General features: G+C 35.5%; 1 pseudogene; it reads right to left on the bottom strand.

Annotated features, from left to right (window-relative positions):
• Positions 1-5,440: 5,440 nt before the first annotated feature.
• Positions 5,441-22,164, bottom strand: part of LOC116529997 — a 33,678-nt pseudogene continuing 16,954 nt past the window's right edge.

Genomic DNA, 22,164 nt, shown 5'->3' with positions numbered 1-22,164 from the left:
TTTGATTGTGTATTTTTAAGTTCTATAACATTATGTTATGGGATACATGTAGATAGTAAAAAAAAAAAAAGGCACTAATGTAAAGCAAATTACTGTAGCCATTAACTCACATATGTATCCATATTTTTGTGTTTTTTTGTGTCATATTTTTAAAACTTCTGTGTGAGGGTGATTTAGTTCAATAGCATTAAATTGTTGAAAGAATACCTCACTTACAATCAGAGATTTTGAGGTCAATGGCCATTTACTGGCTATAACCTTTAAATTATTACTAATCCCTCACCTATATAATCATCTTAAAAGTGGAAACTATTTTTCTCAAGATTTCCAACAGAGATAAAAGATAATAGAAAAGTAAGCAACAGTGGGTTCTTTTAGCGCCCATGCATATCATTTTTCAGGTAATTTATAATCATTTTCCTCTGGTGAATGACTTTCAAGATAGGAAATTGGTTTGATTTTTACAGCAGATCAAATGAGTCCTAAAATGATAGAGTGACTACAACAAATGACAATATAGTGTATATTTTAAGACAGTCAAAAGAGATTGTGAATGCTACCATCACAAATAATGATAAATGTTAATAGTGATGGATATGGTAATTACCCCTGGTTTGATGATTATGCTGTGTATACATGCACTGAAACATCACACTGTACCCCATAAATGTGTGCAATTATTATGTCAGTGATAAATAAGAAAAATAAACTTTGAAATGTTCCTTTAGTTTTGGCCTTAAGTTCTCTGTGAAATGAATTTAATGGCAATTAGAAAGAAATAAAGAAAAGCATTTCAAGTTACAATTATGAAGCTGCTAATATCCTTCAGGAAGCACAGCATGATTTGTTTCTGTTGCCTTGTTTGTTTCATTTGGCTGGAATCCCAATTGATTCAGGCATTCATGTATGCTTCAAATAAGTGAAAATCTCATGCTTCTAGATTTGTTTATTCACTTCTTTTTTTAATACAACACCTGCTTTCTTAATGTTATTTTTTCCAGTTATCCAGATACTGAAACACAAAGTATAAAAGCTCATTTCTATTCTAATCCTTGAAGATCATTTTTAATCCTGTTTTTCTCAACTTTCAAATGTGTTTGCTATTAAGTGTATCTTTTTATACCCCTTGTTGTTGTTTTGTTTTGTTAATTCTACAAGTTCTTAAAAATTAACAAGAAAGCTGTTTTGGCATTAACTACACATAACTGAATTAACATTTTCTATTTTAGAAATAATTAAAAAGAAATATGATTGGAACTATTTATACTGCATAGAGTTACAGTTGCTGAAAGGAAGTAGAAACACAGAACATTTCATTTCCACTCCCTCAGCTTGCTTTCTTCCTTTCTTATTTTCTCTACAGCCATTCCACTGGAGAAGAGACTTCTTGACACCCATATATGTTGTTTTCCTTTGTTATGTGATTATACCATGTTTGTTTATACATTCGCTTGTTATTGGGCATTTCTATCACTCCAGGTTTGGGCTACTATGAATAAAGTGTCTTGAGTATCCGTATACAGATCAGTGTGTAGTCATAGTATGTAAATTTCTAGGAATGGAATGACTGTCTGATTTGTAGATGTTTACTCTTATAAAAAGTTCTACTCAAATTTTCTTTATTTTTAATAATTATTTTACTTTTTATTTTTAAGTTCCAGGGTATGTTTGTAGGATGTGCAGGTTTGTTACATAGGTAAACGTGTGCCATGGTGGTTTGCTGCATTTGTCAACCCATCACCTAGGTATTAAGCCAAGCATTTACTAGTTCTTTTCCTTAATGCTCTCTCCCAACTCTCTCCCAACAGGCCCCAGTAAGTGTTGTTCTCTGTGTGTCCATGTGTTCTCATTATTCAGCTCTCACTTATAAGTGAAACGTGGTGCTTGGTTTTCTTTTCCTGGGATAGTTTGCTGAAAATAATGGCTTCCAGCTTTATCCATGTCCCTGCAAAGGACATGATCTTGTTGCTTTTTGTGGCTGCATAGTATTCTATGGTGTACATGTGCCACATTTCTTTATCTAGTCTATCATTGATGGGCATTTGGGTTGATTCCATGTCTTTGCTATTGCGAATTGTGCTGCAGTGAACATACATGTGCATGTCTCTTTACAACAGAATGATTGATATCCCTTTGAGTATATATCCAACAAATGGGATTGCTGGGTCAAGTGGTATTTCCAGTTCTAATCTTTGAGGAATCACCACATTGTCTTTCACAATGGTTGAACTAATTTACATTCCTACTGAGAGTGTAAAAGCATCCCTATTTTCCACAATATCACAAGCATTCGTTGTTTCTTGACTTTCTATAATTGCCATTCTGACTTGCCTGAGATGGCATCTCATTGTAGTTTTGATTTGCATTTCTCTAATGATCAGTGATGAGCTATTTTTTGTGTTTATTGGTCAAATGTATGTGTTTTAAAGCTCCAGAAGAAAATCTAGACAATACCAGTCAGAATATATGAAATCACCACATAGCTTCTCAACCTGAAAGATCTAACATTTAAATGTTCACATAAAGGTTAAGAAAAAAAAAAAAAGAAAGAAAAAATGTAAATGTGACTGAATACACCATTAAATCTCCTAACATAACTCCAGCATTCGAACCTCTATTAGTCATTCAAACAAGAGTTATGGCAAACTCAAAACAAGGCTTTTTCTTTTATTTTTAATTGTGTTTTTAGGTAGAAATTATTCTCATTCATGAACCTGTAGGGAATAGTACTGATGGAAATGGGAGCAGGAAGGGTTTCCATCAGAGCTGAAAGCAAAGGAGAGAAGAAGAACTCTTAAAAACAGATTTCCAGATTTAATCACCTTGAAATATGGTATTTGTTAGCTTTTTAAAATGCAAAAGACATGCAGCAGTATTTTGTTGTGAGCTTGACAAACATAACAGACTGATTGGTACACCTGTCATCATGGCTATTTAACATAAGACACACATCTTTAGTGCATGTTTAACAAACTGAAAATCTTAAGTATATTTTGCATAACAAACATATGTAAGATTCTAGATGCAGGTTTTATGGTTAAAAAAATGTGTTCCTATAAAACCCTGACAAATGAGTAAACAGAAATTTAAATGATCTTGTGCTGTTGGAGTATTGCAGAATATTATTAGTTACAGTACCTAGCATTTTGTGTCAAGGTATAGATTTCCATTAACAAGAATGCAGAATAAGCTTTGCAAATGGTAGGTGTAGAAAGCCATTATTTCTGAATGCCAGGTGGTAGCCAATGCTATGACTATATTGTTACAGTAACCATTTTGTCTTTAGTTTGCCCTATATTATCCTTCACAGGAAGTAGAATGATGACAGTACAATGATACTTGTTTCATCGGCATTGTCCTCAGTTCCAGGCATATGTTCTAGCCTAATCACTAACCATCATCACGTCTCTGTATCTATCCAAACACTGGTTTGGAGGAGGAAACACCTGGATTCTGTTGTGCTCTCGTCTACATTAATTGTAAATTATTGAGAACATTTTATTTCTCTCCATTATATCCAATGTCCAAACTAACTGATGTGATCTGTCAGTGACAAGATACGAATGCCATTGTCAATGCATTTTTCTTGCTATATATTTTTGATTTGTCAAGGATTCTGAAGCTTTGCTACATACAAATATTCTCTCATAACTCTTGCCACATTTTTAAAATACACACTAAAATGTGCAACAAATTCCCCTCCAAAAGGCTTTCCACTGTCTCAGCTTTTATTTCATTATCACCACTCATGTGCATGCATGCACATGTACACATGCATACATGCCTGTAAATGATTTATCTACTTTTCATAATTCAACCAGGAGTCTCCAGGTATTCAGAGCTAATTTGCTTGGTATACGTCAAGAAAAAGAGAGATGCATTTATATGTTTTCTAAGTGGTTCTTTACAACTATTTAGATGTCCTTAAAATAGAAACTGGAAGAGCTGGCATTTTAGAATTTATCTCGCTTTTCAGGTAATTTTTCTTTCGCCCAGTGTTGGGAAAAATATATTTTTGCCAAAAGTATTTAAGAGAGTTGATGAAAACTATTAAAATAATAGGAGCCCGGTGTCAATCAGAGATTATTAATACAATTAAATTCCATTCAAAATGTCTTTACAGTGGGCTGAATTAGAGAAAAGCACTGAACTAAATTGTCGTAATTACAACATTTTATCAGGTAATAAATCCCATACATAAATACAGCCATACTTACAAGTGTGTGTGTCAACAGAGGTATCTATCTGTGTGTTCACTATTAAAAGAAAAAAAATACAGGTAATCATATTTCTGTATGGTGTAATGAATACAAATGTAAAAGTTCACTTTGGAGGAAAATACAAGTCATAGACTTTTTTAAAAATTATATTGGAATTAAGTAATCTATGATTGTACCATCTTCTTGTTATAATTCAGTTCTTAGGTAGAAGTATGAAAGGCCTGGTTAAGTACCAAAGTTAATCATGGTGAGGAAAAGAAACTCAATTTTTAAAAAATATTTCATATTTAATTGCTGAATGCCTCTAGTTAATATTTGAAAGATCATTATTTAGTTCTACAACTGATGCATTTTTCCATTTATCATCATTTTGTTTGCAAGCCACCCAAAAGTTCTATTCCCTCATATCTTTGACACATTATCAAGATGGGCATATGCTGTAATCCTACAGGATAATGTAGGAATCTATACTGTAATCACACAGGATATTGGGAAACTAGTAATATTTAAATTATGTATTTATTTTTTATTTTTTTGAGCCAAGTCTCATTCTGTCACCCAGAGTGGACTGCAGTGGCACAATATCTGCTCACTGCAACTTCTCCCCCACAGGGTTCAAGCAATTCTCATGCCTTAGCCTCCCAAGTAACTGTTACTAAGGTGCATACCACCATGACTGATTGATTTTTTTGCATTTTTAGTAGATGTGGGGTTTCCCCATGTTGTCCAGTCGGGTCTTGAACTCCTGGCCCCAGGTGATCCTCCTAACTTGATCTCCCAAAATGCTGGGATTACAGGCATAAGCCACCATGCCTTGCTTTAATTATTTTTAAATGATATTTTTCCTTCTTTTTTAAAATTAATTGCCACAGTTTTTAAGACATGGTCACAGCTGCCTGAAAAGTGACTTATTCACCCATTGCATCACCTAGATCACTCCCAAATGCTCCTGAACTTGTGATCGGCCTTTCACATGGATATGAAGTTTGTCCTGGGGAATCCACTTGCTGCTGCTGCTCCTTTTCAAATGTTTCTCTTCTCTTCCAAAGTTATTCTGAAGTTAGATTTGTCTCTCAGGTCTATGGAATATCTCAAGATAAATTTCTAGAACTGCCATACATACTTAGCTGAACAGCCCTGCAGAGATTTGTGTCTTCATCTTCCAGGTCAATTATTTGGCTACTTAGTGCCAGAGCCCTCTGTAAGTCCTCCTCATCATCTCACATTTCTGACCCATCATTTGCCTCTAAGACTCATTGTAGGTTTGTTTTATGGAATCTTCCCTGTTAATTTATCTAATTCTTCTGCAGTGAGTTTTGGTCGATGCATGTATTGGACCCTAATCATCTCCAGGAGTTGGTCGGGCTCACAATCTAGCAGATCGTCCTTTACAAGAAAATATAGAATAACATTTCTGTTGTAATCAAGTGAGAAAAGTACAAGGTATTTATCTGATGTTAAGTCTGAAACCGTCAAGAAAGTATTCAAATTAAACCACTGTTTTCCTAACTTTCTAACTGTAAACAAGTATTCTTTATAATTGCATACAAATTATCTTACATTTAGAGGATCAATCCTGAGCCTCTGATACTCTGGACTATTGAACAAGGTTAGGTCTAAACCCCAAATTTTCAAGGCATTGCTTATAACCTGAAAAGAGAAAAACAAAATAAACAAAAACAAACAAAAAAATTGACATTTCCAGGAGGCTGCTGAAAAATGCGTTTCTAGTTTCTTCACTAGAAACTCCTTCTGCCAGTCTCATCCTCTCTTCTTCATCTAGCTGATGTACGGTTGAAGATAATTCCACAAGGCTAAAATATTCTCCTTGCATAAATCACGCAGGCAATGTTGAGCACAAAGTGAGCCTTCTTGTTTCTCATGAAAGATGGACTCCCTCTTTGTCTCAGAAGCTCGATTTTTAACAAATTATCTTAATTTCAAAACTTGTTTCACTGTGTTCATTTTCCTACTGTGTGTTTTCTAAAACATCTGTTTACACTAAGATATTTTAATTATGCTTTAATGTTTTTCTTGCTGTGTCATACCAAAATTTCTGTTGAAAATACGTATCCCACTTTCTTTGGTTAATGTGCTTGATATTTAATTATGTCCATTGAGTAGTACAAAAATTATATCTTATGTTAAACTGACATCCCAAGGATTCTATGGCAATAGTTCAAAATCATAAGAAGGACTATGGGCTTCTAGTAATGCTTGTTAACATAGCCTTAAAATAGTCCAAAATTCATAAGAAGGACTAGGGGCTTCTAGTAATGGTTGTTAACATAGCCTTAAAAACATAATGTTTTTAAGGCAACCTTCCAAATAGACTTAATTTAATATTACTGTATAAATTGCTCTAAAATTTATTAACAGCAGCTTAAAATAAGCATTTATTATCTCACATAATTTTTGAGACCAGAAATTCAGTAGTGGTTTATACAGCTGAGCCTGATTCAGGATCTTTTATAAGATTTTAGTAAAGCTGTCGGTCAAACTGCAGTCATCTGAAAGTTGACAGAGACTGAAGGATCTGCTTCCAAGGTAGCTCACTTCTATGGCCAGTGGCAGAAGGGCTCAGTTAAGTATCACACAAGTCTCAACATGGAGCTGTGCTCCCTTGTAGCTGACTTCTCCCTGATAAGTTAATTTTTTAAATAAGATACTAATTCACATACCCACCAACAGTGTATAAACATTTCCTTTTCACTACAGCTACACCAACATCTATTGTTTCTGATATTTTAATAATGGCCAGTACCGATAATGGAGTAAGGTGTTATCTCATTGAGGTTTTAATTTTCATTTCCCTTATGATTAGTGATATTGAGCATTTTTTTCATATTTTTTGCCATTTGTATATCTTCCTTTGAGAAATGTCTGCTGTTGTCATTTACCCACTTTTTAATGGGATTATTTGATTTTTGTTTTCTGGCTGACTTGCTTGAGTTCCTTGTAGATTCTGGATATTAGTCCTTGGTTGGATGTAAAGTTTGCAAATTTTTATTTCCCATTCTGTAGGCTGTTTATTCAATATTTCCTTTACTTTTCAGAATATTTTTAGTTTAGTTAGGTTCCATTTATTAGTTTTGGTTTTGTGCCTAAAAGAAGGGAAGCCATTACTTTAAAAACAAACCTGCATGCATGTTTATTGCAGCACATTTCACAATTGCAAAGATGTGGAATCAGTCTAAACGCTCATCAACTGATGGATGGATAAGGAAAATGTGGTATATATACAATATGGAAAAATAGTCATAAACAAGAATAAAATAATGAGGTGTTTTTGCGGGAACGTTTATGGAACTGGAGGCCATTATCCTACGCAAAGTAACTCAGAAATGGAAAACAATACTGCATGTTCTTACTTAGAAGTGAGAGCTAAGCTATGGATACGCACAGGCATGCAGAGTGGTATAATGGACATTGGAGTCTCAGAAGGAGGGAGGGTGTGAGGTGGATTAAGGATGAAAAATCATCTATTAGGTACAATGTATTCTGTTCAGGTAATGGATACTTTAAAAGTCCAGGCCTCACCACTATACCATTCATCCATGTCACCCCAAACCACTTGTACTTCTATACCTATTGAAATTACAGAAAAAAAGAAAGGGACCAAGATGGAGGCCATAATATAATTTATAACTCAATCACAGAAGCAACATACCATCAATTTGTCATATCTTATTGGCCACATAGATCAACCTTAGCACAAGGTGAAAATGGACGGTACAATCATACCAATAGTAGGAGGCAGAGACCAATACAGGTTATCTCAGAGGCAGGCAGCCACATACATGATCAAGATTAGCCCATATTACTTAGTATTTGAGAACTAAAATAAATTTCTTAAAATTGTCCTCTAATAAGCCCATTAGGGCTCTAGGTGAAAAAAAAAATCAGCCTAAATCCATTTTTTAAAATAAGCGTAGCTTATATTATTCTACTACATTTCCTTTTGGTCATCTATCGGTGATTTCTAGGACCTCTTTTCTACCTGGTTGTCCAAAACAACCAGAGGGACTACATAATGCTAGTCAACTTGATGAGCTCTAAATATTTAATATATCTCCCTCCTTTCCCCAACACATGAGCCTGAAACTTAAATAGTTATAATGTTGTCCTGCAGTCTATAAAATGTGTTTTGAACTAACAATCAATATTGGGAAAATGTCCTCCCATAAGCAGAATGCAGTAGGAGACAAGGGATAGAAGTTGAATTATATCTAAATACATACTTGGGAAAAAAGGTATATTCTTATCCCCCATGATTCTTGGCTTTGCGCATTTGAAAATCTGGGCACCAAAGAATGCTTCCAAGATGAGTCATACTGATTTAGGTAAGACTGCTTCTGGTCAATGTAGCTTTTTATATGGTTAAGTCAGAAGGCAAAATGGTATATTTATATTGACTGGGATGATTAATCCTCACCATCCAAATAGGTAAATATTACATAATGGAGGGAAGAATATGGATAGAATCAGACGAACTCCTATTGTACTCATGAGCATAACAGCATTTAGGCCTAAATCTTATTGTAATCTACACAGGCAGGAACAGCAAAGTCACAGATATTTTATTAACATAGATTGGATCATACAGTTTGGTAGAAAACACTGTTAAGTTGAGATTGCTGTCTCAAAGCCAGAAGAATTTGAAATAGTTTATAGAGGAAGTAATTTGTATATTATGTGCCATGAACAAAAAAATATAGAGCCTTTATCCATTTTGAAATCTTTGCTAGTGTTTGCACTTATATTTATATTGTAACAAATTCCTCCTGTAGAAAGCAATAAGTATTTTCTAGAGAATTCAGACATAAAATTGGGTGCAAAAATTGCTGAATTTGAGGGAATTTTCCCTTGAAAATGAAATTTCTTGCAGTTGCACAAGAAATATTTGTATTATGTCACATAAGCTCAATTTTTTTTCTAAGTAAAAGAAGAGTGTATGTATAATTTTGATTATAGTAGATATCTGCCACTTGTTAATTATCCATTGTGTAAACACCCTTTGAATTGCGAGGGAATCCCCAGTGTGATGGTGGAACTTGAGGCAGGCAGGGCCCCATCCTGCCCTCACACTCTAATAGCTCAGACATACAAACTTGAGTTGAACTTGAATTCAGATGCTTCTTCCTTAGGCATTGAATGTTAAGGGAGAATAAAAGCTATTCAAGAAAAGTTTGAAGTGATTCAAGTTAAAGGAGTCAGGTTTCCAAGAGTGGCATTCCTGAATGGTGACAGGGCTGTTTCCAGAAGCATTAATATTCAGAGTAACATCTAGCCAGTCTGTTTCTGTTGTCTGTTGTCTACTGGCTAGTTACCTTGTTTCTGCTTATTTTTTCATACTGGTCCTCCAGATTTATCCTAGGAGCAATTTTACATCATCTAGTAAAGCATTTTCATTTTCATGCTAGATTTCTGGTTTTGTTACCAAGTAGCAGGAATTTGAAAAATGCTGTTTTGATGTAGATAGTGAGCATAAACTTGTCCTTGATGGGGCTCCTGAATATAAGATAAAAATGTCAACAATCTGTCGACGAAGAGATAAGAGAAAGAGAAGAGAAAGTGGAAATGATCAGTTTACATTGCACCATTTATCAAGTAAACATGGGTTTGGAACCTCTATGTCAAATTGACTGCACAATAAAACATAGAAAAGTATTATGGTTGTGTATTTCTTTTTGAGTCTATCTTAAACTGTTAGTAGTTTATAGGACAGTTGGTAGAAGTTGGAGCAGCATATAAATTGTTGAATATTGCAGTTAGGTAAGTCCAAGGGTGAAAATTTAAAAAGATTTACTAAGGCTCTTTATTAAATCAAGAGCCAACTTTATAGACTCATAGTGACTCAGAAAATTGTTTTTAATTATATATGTGAGAGGGAATGAAACACAACAATGCCAAAATGTCAAACTGAAAAAAAGTTGTAATATTTTGTTCAAGAAAATACAAATAACTTTAATTACTTCATCTGCTTTTTCTGAAATTTCTTGTTATACTTGTTTTCTTAATATATTCTTTTCTTCCTGAGATAGTGTCTCATTCTATTGCCCAGGCTGAAGTGCAGTGGAACAATCATACCTCACTGCAGCATTCAACTCCTGGACTCAAGCAATCCTCCCACCTCAGCCTTTCTACAAACTAAGACTACCTGACTAATTGTTTAGTTTGTTTTTCTTTTTTATAGAGACAGGGGTCTCCCTATGTCACCCAAGCTGGTCTTGAACTCCTGGTCTCAAGCAATCCTCCCACCCTGGCTTCCCATAGTTTTAGGATTACAGGTGGGAGCCACTGTGTTCACCCTCAATTTTTCATTTATAAATATTATGTTTTTAGCTCACCTATAAGGTCATTTTTTATTAACATTTTTTCCTATATGATCACATTCAGTTTTAAGGCTTTAAATAACATCAATATTCCTATGCTTCCCAAATTTCTCTCTAAATCTGAGCTTTTCTCTCAACTGCAGATTCATATACACACAACACATATTAGATGATAGAACCATATGAAATTGATGACATTTGACTGTTTTGGGCTCACAAAATATTTATATTGTTCAAATTATCCATGCCTTTACTTGGGTATTTTATAGTAATCTCACATTTTACATTTTCAAAACATAGCTCATAATTTCCATTCCCTTAATCTTCTTGTCAAAACTTTTCTTAATCCAGGCATTTAATCTCAGTGGATGGCAAAACATTTTACATATTTGCTCATGCTTGGAACAAGAAGGGTTCTTGATTGGTTATTACCTCACATAACTCTAAATTCAGTAGACTAATAAGCCTTATTTTTCTACTTCCAACATATCCTACAGCCACTTCTTTCTATCTTTAAGAATAAAATCCAGTTAGAGTCACCATTAATTTTTACATTAGCTATCATTATGGTCTCCTGATTAATTTCCTTGTCTCTATGCTTGATCATTTTTAAAGGGTCCATTCTGTTCATAAAAGAGAGGGTATTTTTAAAATGTAATTTATATAATGGCACTCCTATACTAAAAATAATTATCTCCATATCACATTTAGATAATCAATATTATTTATTTGAGTAATTTTAATTTTGATATAATTTCAAAAATACATAAAAGTTGGAAGAATAGCATAAAGAACATTCACACCTAAGCAAAAGGTATACGGATGGTAATTTTTTAAATGTTTCTATCAATTTATCACTCCCCTGTTGTCTCTTCCTCCCGCCTTTTTTTTTTTTTTTTTTTGCTTTATGGGAGATGTTTATTTGCTCATTTATTGGATTTACATTTATAAAACAACATTTCTCTCAAAAAAAGCAGAGCCATTGCCTATTAAAAAAACACATACACTCTAAAAAAAAAAATGCCAGCAAGTTTAGCTGTTACAAATACAAGAAGGCCAGGCCACATCCTCTTCTTATAAGAGAGGAGCTTCCTAGGAAGAGAGTTCAGCCCAGAGACTGGGGGCCCATCCAGTGTGGAGAACTCAGCATAACAGACCGGCCAGGTGCACTTCTGCCAGGGTGTTTTTTTTTTTTTTTTTTTTGCTGGTAGTCAGATTAAATACTTATTTCTGTCTCTAAAACCTGTGCTTTAAAAAAATTATTATTATACTTTAGGTTCTGGGGTACATGGGCAGAACATGCAGGTTTGTTACATAGGTACACACGTGCCATGGTGGTTTGCTGCATCTATCCCCCCGTCATCTACATTAGGTATTTCTCCTAATGCTATCCCTCCCCTATCTCTCATCCCCTGCTATCCCTCCCCTAGCCACCCCCCTTCCTTCAGCAGGCCCCAGTGTGTGATGTTCCCCTCCTTGTATCCATGTGTTCTCATTGTTCAACACTCACTTATGAATGAGAACATGCGATGTTTTGTTTTCTGTTCTTGTGTCAGTTTGCCAAGAATGGTGGTTTTCAGCTTCATCCCTGTCCCTGCAAAGGACATTAACTCATCCTTTTTATGGCTGCATAGTATTCCATGGTGTATATGTGCCACATTTTCCTTATCCAGTGTACCATTGATGGGCATTTGGGTTGGTTCCAAGTCTTTGCCACTGTGAACAGTGCTGCAAAACATACATGTACATGTGTCTTTATAATAGAACGATTTATAATCCTTTGGGAATATACCCAGTAATGAGATTGCTGGGTCAAATGGAATTTCTATTTCTAGGTCCTTGAGGAATCGCCACACCGTCTCCCACAATGGTTGAACTAATTTACACTCCCATCAACAGTGTAAAAGTGTTCCTATTTCTCCACATCCTCTTCAGCATCTGTTGTCTCCTGATTTTTTTAATGATCATCATTCTAACTGGCATGAGATGTTATCTCAATGTGATTTTGATTTGCATTTCTCTAACGACCTGTGATAATGAGCTTTTTTTCATATGTTTGTTGGCTGCATAAATGTCTATCATTAGAGTGAACTGGCAACCAACAGAATGGGAAAAACATTTTGCAATCTACTCATCTGACAAAGGGATAATATCCAGAATCTACAAAGAACTTAAACAAATTTACAAGAAAAAAACAAACAACCCCATCAAAAAGTGGGTGAAGGATATGAACAGACACTTTCTTATGGCTAAACTAGCAAACAGAAAATCCCAGAATACGGCTTAGCAGATAACATTGGCCCCTGAAATGGACTGTTCTGGAAAGAGTGACCACTGAAAAGAGAAAGAAGTCAAAAGAAGCATAGCCTCATTTTAGGACTCGCAGAGAAGGTGGGGCTGGCAGATCAGCAGTGCACAGCGTCTTCCCTGGGGATGTGTGGGTGCCGGTTCAGGTTTTCACCACTGTCTTCCTGTCCTCCCTCCTTTCCTCCTCCTCTCCCTTCTTTCCCTCTCTCCCTCTTTTCCTCGCTCCCTTGATATATAATAATTAACATTTTCCTGTTTTATAGTTGAGCAGGTTAAGCGACCATTCAAAGCCACACTAGTAGCAGTGAAATAGGATGTGAATCCAGACCACCCCAAATCTGAGTTCTTAGCCACCCCAAATCAGAGCCTGTTGTATCCCCTAATTTCTGCTGGCATCGTTGGGGGAACTGTCCTGTTCAAATGAGGATGCCACCCACATCTGCTAGGGACCTTCTACCCACTCTCCTGTCCTGAGGTCACCCCTTCTCAATCCTCCCCCAGAGGAAGCCGGTGTCACTGTCACTTCAACCAGGCACATTCTGGCAAAAGAGGCACTTCAGCCCCGAGTTACGCTGGAATTCAGGGCAGGAAGTATGGGCTGGGTTCAGAGCCTCCGGGGAGCTGGACAAGGCAGCCTTCTGTGGGCAGGGTGTGTGCAGTGGGTGTGCAAACACAAGGTCTCTGAGCAGCAGTGAAAGGCATCAGCACCCGAAAGCCCAGGACAGATTCCTGAGTGTCCTCCTGGGCCCTCCCCTTCCCTTCCCTCTCCAATCACTAACCCTAGTTTCAACCTCCTAAACAGTTTTTATCCCCTTCCCAGACTGGAGCTGCCACCCCAGGCCCGGTCACCACCTTTCTCCTCTCATTCCCTCAGTACACTGATTGTTTTCGGAGCTACCTGATGGCAAGTTGGAGACATCATGACTCTTGATATATAATTCACTAAGTAGAACACAATATTATGTCCTTGGTATCCCTATGCATAACCAGAATCTAATCACAAGGACACATCACATGAGCCTAATGAGAGGAGCATTCTGCAAAATACCTGGTGTATACACTTCAAAAATGCAAGGCTGTGATAGATAATAAATGTTGTTTACTATAGCCTACAAGGTGCTACATATTCTGAGTCCAGCTATTTCTCTGATTTCATACAGCATCGGTCTTCCCTTTCTCATTATGTTCCTGACACTCTATTTTTGTTTTTGTGTTTATTTTTCTCCGGCAACATGCCAAGCTTTCTCCCTCCCTTTCCTTAGTATCTTTCTGGAGCACACTTATCTTAGATTTTCCTAAACTGATCACCCTCTTGTCATTGCTTTTCCAGTTCAAATTCTATCTAACAAAAGCGACTTCCTTTAGATAGACTTATTTTTCTCTCCCGAAGTACTCTTTTACCTCATAAAACCTTACTTTAGGTTTAGTATAGTTTATTACCTGATTTTCCCTATCCATCTCCCCTTTATTTTCCAGAATGTTAGTTATTTGACAATTGAAATCTTGCCTACCTTGATTACTATTATAAACTCTGCTAGGTTCCAGGCATCTGGTAGTTAGTCAATAAATGTGTTGAAAGAATGTAAAAAGGCATTCCATAAACTGATAAAATGACATATAATATTGATTTTTTAAGAGGTTTATGCACTAAGAAATGTGTAAAGCAATGTATTTACAGCAATTATAAAATGTTTCATGAATATTTTGTCAGAATTTTAATATATTTAATAATTTGATCTTATTTCCATAAATATGAATTATTCTTTAAGTTATCATGGATGCACTTAAAATATGCAAGTCTAGATAAGCTATCACTTAACTACCTGGAAAGAAGAGTTCGAGGTCAATAATTCAGTTACAGTTGCAAAAGACATAGTACATCTCATTAAATTTTGAAACATGACTATAAGTTCAAAATAATTACCTAGATTCTGGCTATTAAAGGAGGAGGAAATTAAGATGGCAATAATTAATGTGATGTTGTCTTATATCAATTTAGCAAAACTGTAATTATGTAATTTCAAATTCCCTTTCCTGTAAGGTTCGAGTGTAGTGTTGGCAAGATTTGTGCAACACTACACTCGAATTTGTGGAAGATTTAGAAGGCAGAAGTGAAGCAGCAGCAACCCATGTTTAAACTCAGAAATTTGACATAACGTCATGTATGGCTACATGTAACACACATTGTACAAATCTGCCAGATTATCTTGTTGGCATGAGGCAGTGGTTGGCTCTGCAGCACCTGGAGCTCCCACTGGGTCTGTGTCTTCAGCATCTTCAGACACTTGGCCAGGTGCTTTTGAAGTTCCATGGTAAAGTGCATCAACCCTATTGCAGGTCATTCACATTATCAAAGTTGGAGCTTCAGAGCAGTAAGAAAGAAATGTAGGTTCAGATTTTATTTATTCTTATTGCTTACAAGCCAACTACATAGATTTTAGATTAGTTTCTTTTTTTTTTTTAATCATGCTTGTGTAGCCTGGGACAATGTAAGACACAATTTCTAAATTAAAGACAACTTGCTGCATCTGTTCCCTCCTTGAATTCAGAGAAAGTGGCAAATACCTCACTTGGGCTTTCTAATCCAAAACTTTTATCAAATAACCTAAGAAGCTACTAGTTTTGAGTGTGGCTCAAATCAAGAAAAGATTATTCAACATGTCTAGGTTGCTTGAAAAACTGCTCTGCCACTTGGACCATAGGACTCAGCAGATCCAATTTTTCTTGACATCATCTATGACAAACAGGTATGCTGTACAGAGCACTTGGCAGGCATGTGCAGATAATCACAATGCAACTCTAAAGATTTTAACAAAATTATCCCATGCTCTAGGGATAACTATTTTCATTTTAAGAAAAAGATCTGGATGTGTTACAGAATCTGAGTAGAAACTAAATGTTTGACCATCAGCAACAAATTTATCATGTGAACATCTGGAAAAGGATGCTGCCTGACTGACTGAACCATAAAGTTAGGTGAGCACAGCAGCACTTCATCATCAAGCAAAATTGTTATATATGAGATTGAGTTCAAGTAAGTCCTGAAGGCTCAAATAAGGCATCTCAGAAAGTGGTCCACATGTCCATTGCTCATATGCCTGTTAAATTTCTTCCTCACTTTCTATACCTGTTATGGTTTCTTATGTCCTTTAGACCAAAAAAAAAAAAAATACTATAGCCCATTTATAATTGATTCTTCATAAAATGCTGATACTACCTGAAAGTGGAGAGCTACAAAGTTTTAGCCTCATATTGGAAAATCATTTAAAAATAATGATCAAGGAAAATCTTTCCAGTGGACAGAATTTTGAGCAGTTCACCTGATTGTTCATTTTACCAAGAAGAAGAAAATGCCAGATGTAAGCCAGATGTAATGATCTAAACTGATTCATGACAAGTGGCAAATTATTTGGTTGGATGATCAGGGATGTGGAAGGAACACAATTGGGAAACTGGTGACAAGGCATTCTGGGAAGAATTATGTACATAAACTACCTCCTTGAATGGGCACAAGATATAATGATATTTGTGTTCCACATGAAGGAAAGCCAAAAAGCATTTCAGCAGATGGTAATCTTAGTACCCATGTGGACAAGGGGAACAGTTCTATGGATGTAAATCAGCCTATCTGCCTGGATATCCTTGTTGTAGCCCAGTGGGCACAGAAACTTAGTGGTTATGTCAGCAAGGATGGATGTTATGCTGTGCTCAGTAATATGGGGCTTTGACAGCTTAATCTGGCTAACTATGGGCGAGTGACCAACATGTCAACAGCAGCGATCAATTCTAAGCTCTGATTCTGTGCCATTCCCCAGAGGGATACCGGCATGATGATCACATTGAACAGCTTTCATTGTGATAAGGGCAGTGCTTTGTCCTCTCTAGAAGAGATACTCTGGATATTGATTTACCTTCCCTATCCAAAATGCTTTAGTCAAACTCATCATCTATGGACTTATAAAATACCTTAATGAGGCCCTGAGTATTCTTTACATCATTCCTTTTGAACAGGGAACTTATTTATAACAAACAACGTTAGGCAGTAGGCTCATACTTGTTGACATAACTAGTCTTACCATTTCCCTCACTACACTGAAGCAGGTCGCCTGAGCACATGATGGTTTAGCTCTGATTACTTAGTTCCTGGGCAGCACACACCTTGCAGACTGAAATAATGTCCTTCATAATATTGTATATGCTTCACATCAGGGACAACTATATAGTTTTTATGTCTTCCTATTCAAAATTCACTGTCCAGAAATCAAAGGGTGAAAATTAGAGTCATTTCTGTTACCTCTTAAATTTGCTAATGAGAGTTTGCTTTCCTTTCTCAAATTTCTGGAATTTGGGGCTCTGTAAAGTACAGGTGTTTGTTTCCATGGGAGAATACTTTCACCAGAGGACACAACAGTGATAAGCTTTTGGAGAAATATTCTGTAAACTTTAGCGAATAGAAAATGTTAGGATTTGGAGAGGAGATGAATTAGCATTCAAAAGGAGAGTGTTAGAAAAGACCTCATAGACAAAATCATATTTAAACAGAGATTTAAAGTGGGATACAATGCCATGAAGAAATCTGGGAGGTAGACTTCCCAGCAGAGGGAAGAAAAGTCTGAAGTCCCCAATGCAAGACCATGCTTTGCATGTTTGAGATCGCCCATTCTTAACTTTTATAGGGTCATGGATCAAAGTACAATTAGAGGTTTATAAATTATATATTTAAATATTTTAAAATCAATCAAGCTAACAAATCCTTATAATCTATATTTGACAATTAAACCTTTATAATGACCTGGAACTTTGGGACTCTGAATTTCCACACAGGAGCACCTACCACTGTGGGAAGGACAAGGCCTCAAAGTGGGACACCAGACTGATGGTCACTTCCTTTCTTTTTCCACCCTGGGGTTTCATATCACTCCCCAAAGTGTCACACGTTTCTGGGTATTCACCTTGCGCACTCAAACTCTTACTCGCTTCCCAATGAACACAGCCTTTGTCCACTCTTCAGGCCAGTAGATGAGCACACTTGTGAAGATGGTCCAGGGAAGAGGCTTGTGAAGGCATTGGAAGTGGGATTTGGATCTTTTTGATGGGGATTTGTGGGATTCCAGGTGTTTCTAGCATATTCTAGAATAGGTACGTGCATTGGTACATTCTCTGTCTCCACAGACTCCCATTCAGGGGGAAGAGTATTGTACAGAAAGGCCAACTAGAACCATTTAAAATATCCTGCTCATGAAAGGATATCCTTCTTTCTTTACCTAGCGGCGGTAGTAGTTTGAGGACTATCTACAAGGCCATGTGACTGCAGTTCAGTTGGCAAGAAAGAATGTGCTAGATAAAGTTATAGAGAAATAGGAGCTAGAAAAAAAATGTCAGGGATGCTCATCCCCAGTTGCCCATTAAGATTACTATGAAAGTACCATTGCTTGGTTACCAACTCCACAAATTCTGATTCAGTTGATTTGGGCTAAGGTCCAGCCATAACACATTTTAAATGCCCTGGTGACTGTAATGCAGAGCCAAATTTGAAAATGACATATATATGCACTTTGTTTTTCTCACCGAGACAGGAAATTATTGAATAATTTTGATCAGAAGAATGCCACAAAATTATATACATTCAAGAGGAAATTAATATAGCAGCAGGTTGAAGAACAGTTTATAGGGAGTATAGAGAAGATGTAGAGAGATCAGCTTAGGAGGCTACTGAAACAGCACTGGAAAGTGATAATGGTGCCTTGGAACAAAATGGAAACACAGATAGAAATCTAGATGAAGGTACTGATTCGGGAGTCTGAAGCTCAGGATAATTCAATATATACACGTTTTTAAAAATAAAATAAATTTGACATCTAAAAGATTTTGTAATAGTACAGCTTTTAGACAGGTTTATATAGTCTCAGCTTTACAAGAGTGAAACTTGCACAGAATTGCAAATAATAATAATCTTTTCACTTGTTTATAAATATTCATCATAGCCAAAATGACTTAAAGTATTATGGAATCATGATAAATCATATTTGTACCTTGCTATTTGTACCAGCTCTAGATAAATTCTATGTACATTATAATACATTAAATACTATTTGAGCTACTAGGTTAAAAAGAATATATATATATATATATATATATATATATATAGAGAGAGAGAGAGAGAGAGAGAGAGAGAGAAAGAGAGAGAGAGAGAGAGAGCCTCAAATGGTTCATCATTGTCTAGTTTACAACTGAGGGCAGTTTTATTAAAAATCATTATTAATGTCAAAAATAATGAAGACAGGTTTTTTTTTTGACAGATGGTAAAAAATTAAATGCTTTCCAAAACTATGGGTAAGTTAGTAAAAATGTGATTTTTAAATAAACTGGTTCCAAACCATTATTTAAGTACACATTAGAAATATTATTACCTTTTAATAATTTTATTATAAGAAAATGTATGGACTTATTACCTTGAGATGAGAACTAGGGCAGGTGGCTGAATTTAATGGGCAATGGTAAGAAGCAATGTTGAAGTATACTGTTATTTTTTAAATGGGCAGCCCATTTGTCTTTATTAACTTAGTAACTGAAATTGTAAACCTTGCCTCATGTTAATATCGTTTATGAATATTTTGCAACATGTACATTGTCAGAACAAAATCTAGAAAAGGCCCTCTAAACCTAAGCATTTCAATTCATGCTTTTATTAATCTATTATTCATATATTTTTATTTCATCCTATTAACCCCATTAGTAAGGGAGGAATTCCTGCCCTAGGATTATGAAGACGGCTGAACACATGACCCCCGACGGTGGACAGATTAAATGGACAACAGTTCATTAGTCCCTTATATTCACAGTCCAGTGGAGGAGGACAATCCATGCCATATTTGGCAGTTGCACTTGGGAATGGAATGAAAAACCAGGTAGGGCGCCAACCATGTAAGGGCATGTGAGCCAGCAGATACAGTGTTTTATAGATACTAAATACTAAAAGTATTGAGAATGGAATGAATAGTTCTGCATTTCAAAAACAGAACTTTAGCTGCTTATAAAAAACTGGGTAAGGGCAGAAAAAAAGATACAGAAGATCAGCTTTGAGTATGTTTCAGTCAACAGACAGAAGCCTGAACTTGGCGATGGAGCTGGAACAGAATGATGATATTCAAAGAGCACTCCTGAAGCACGATAAAATAAACTTGGCTATAAATTTTATTTAAAGGCTGGAAAGCAAAGAGATTCAGGCTGATGCAACAAGGTGGGTGTTCCTTCCATTTACTAGAAATTAAGTTTGAGCCTGATAGGTTGGAAGAAGACAGATAATTGTTTCTGAAATTTTGAATGGGACTATGCTTTTTTAAGCATAGCAAGGATGAACATCATAGTACAATAGTTTTTACAGAATACTGAAGAAATAATTTAGCTATTGATAGAAACAAACATTAAAATATATTTATATGTATATATTTAACAATCTTGACTTTAATGTCATAATCGTATGATGTAACAGCTATAGAATACAAACATATTATATTCAGAGTTTAATATGGAAGAGAAAATGTTTAATACTTTCTTAGCTTTACTCTCATATATCATAAGTGTTTTCAACATAAACATACATGAATATAAAACATTTAACCAAGTTATGTTACCTGAATAATGAGTATCTTTTATTCCATGAGAAACAGCTATGGTCACTAAGTATAAAATATACTGCAGTTATTGTATAAACACTAGTATTAATAAAGAACAATGGCTTCCCATTTTCTTCAGGTCTAGTTGAAGAAAAGTCATAGACACCTGGTCTCATTTCTTGTTTGCTACTGAAAGCAAAATAACTGTGTTTTGATTAATAATTATCTCTAAAATTTTAAGTGTGTACAAGTGAGGTGAAACTCAGTGGGACAGAGAGGCACAGTATGTCTAATTGAGAAAACTGCATGATCAACAATATTGTGTTGTACCAAGAGACAAACAAAAACCAATTTAGCAGAAAATTGGCCTATGACTGATTAACAAAACAAAGATAAATAAGACTAAAATCTTAGTTGACAATATTTCTTATAACAGCAGAAACACAACCTGATCATGATTTTAAGTCTGAAAAGTACAAAAAATGATAAAAATAGAAGCAATAGTCTTAATAAATTGTCAAAGAAAGCACCAGAGTAAAATTATCAATTTTCTAATTCAAGGGAGAAAACTCATCAGAAGAAATAAAAACACATAGGTCTTGACTAGAAAATGCTTTTCAAAAATGTTTCATGATACCAGCTCAGGTCATGACTCTTAGCTTATCTTGTTAGGTCAGTCAAAGACTGGTGACTAAGAATCTAAGTGTTGACAAATATAGAAAGAAAAAGAAAGTGCCAATTTAATTTAATTTAATTTAATTTTACTTTAAGACGAAGTTTCACTCTTGTTGCCCAGGCTGGAGTGCAATGGTGCCATCTCAGCTCACTGCAACCTCCACCTCCCGGGTTCAGGAGATTCCCCTGCCTGGGCCTCACCAGTAGCTGGGATTACAGGCATGTGCCACCATGCCTAGCTAATTTTGTATTTTTAGTAGAGATGGGTTTTCACCATGTTGGTCAGGATGGTCTCCAACTCCTGACCTCAGGTTATCCACCCGACTCAGCCTCCCAAAATGCTGGAATTACAGGTGTGAGCCATTGCGCCCAGCCAAAAATGCTTTTTAAAAAGTGGCTACACTCTGAGAACCTGTTTTTTAGTTGTTGGTGTTTGGCTCTTAGGTGCATTTAAACATGTATATTTTAAATGATGATCATTATACAAATCAATATACATACTTTGGAATACTCATTAATCAGTTGTAATCAGGACATCTGTTGAATTTTATGGTTTAAAACCAGATATTCTGTGATACAAAAAAAAAAAAAAAAACTCAAATTTTGACATAATGGAGTATGGCTTATTTTATAAATAAGCAAGCTGAGATTTGAAGAGAATAACCTGCTTATAACAATAAGTATGTATGAGCCAGAGAATTTGCCACAGATCGTACTCATTATGCTTTTTGATAAAGAACGTTCAGAAAACATTATGCTAGGTTTCATTACATCATGTGTTTTAGTGTTTGTCTTATTTTAGGTTTTGATTTTAACCAGCATAATTTTATTTTATCATTTTGTATCACACACATACACATACCCACATATATGTGCATATAGTGGTTTATATCTAGTCCAGCTAAAGTAAATCATATTCATTAGAATTTATATGTTGAATTACTAAATATTTCTGTCTTAAGTTATAATAACATAAATAAAAGATCACCTTTAAGTTTCAAGTTTTTCAAG

The sequence above is a fragment of the Sapajus apella genome, unplaced genomic scaffold (assembly GCF_009761245.1).
Source record: "Sapajus apella isolate SASKATOON/1434 unplaced genomic scaffold, GSC_monkey_1.0 scaffold3, whole genome shotgun sequence".
Taxonomy (NCBI): domain Eukaryota; kingdom Metazoa; phylum Chordata; class Mammalia; order Primates; family Cebidae; genus Sapajus; species Sapajus apella.
The sequence above is the reverse complement of the archived record's forward strand: the minus strand, read 5'-3'. Positions and strand labels throughout refer to the sequence as shown.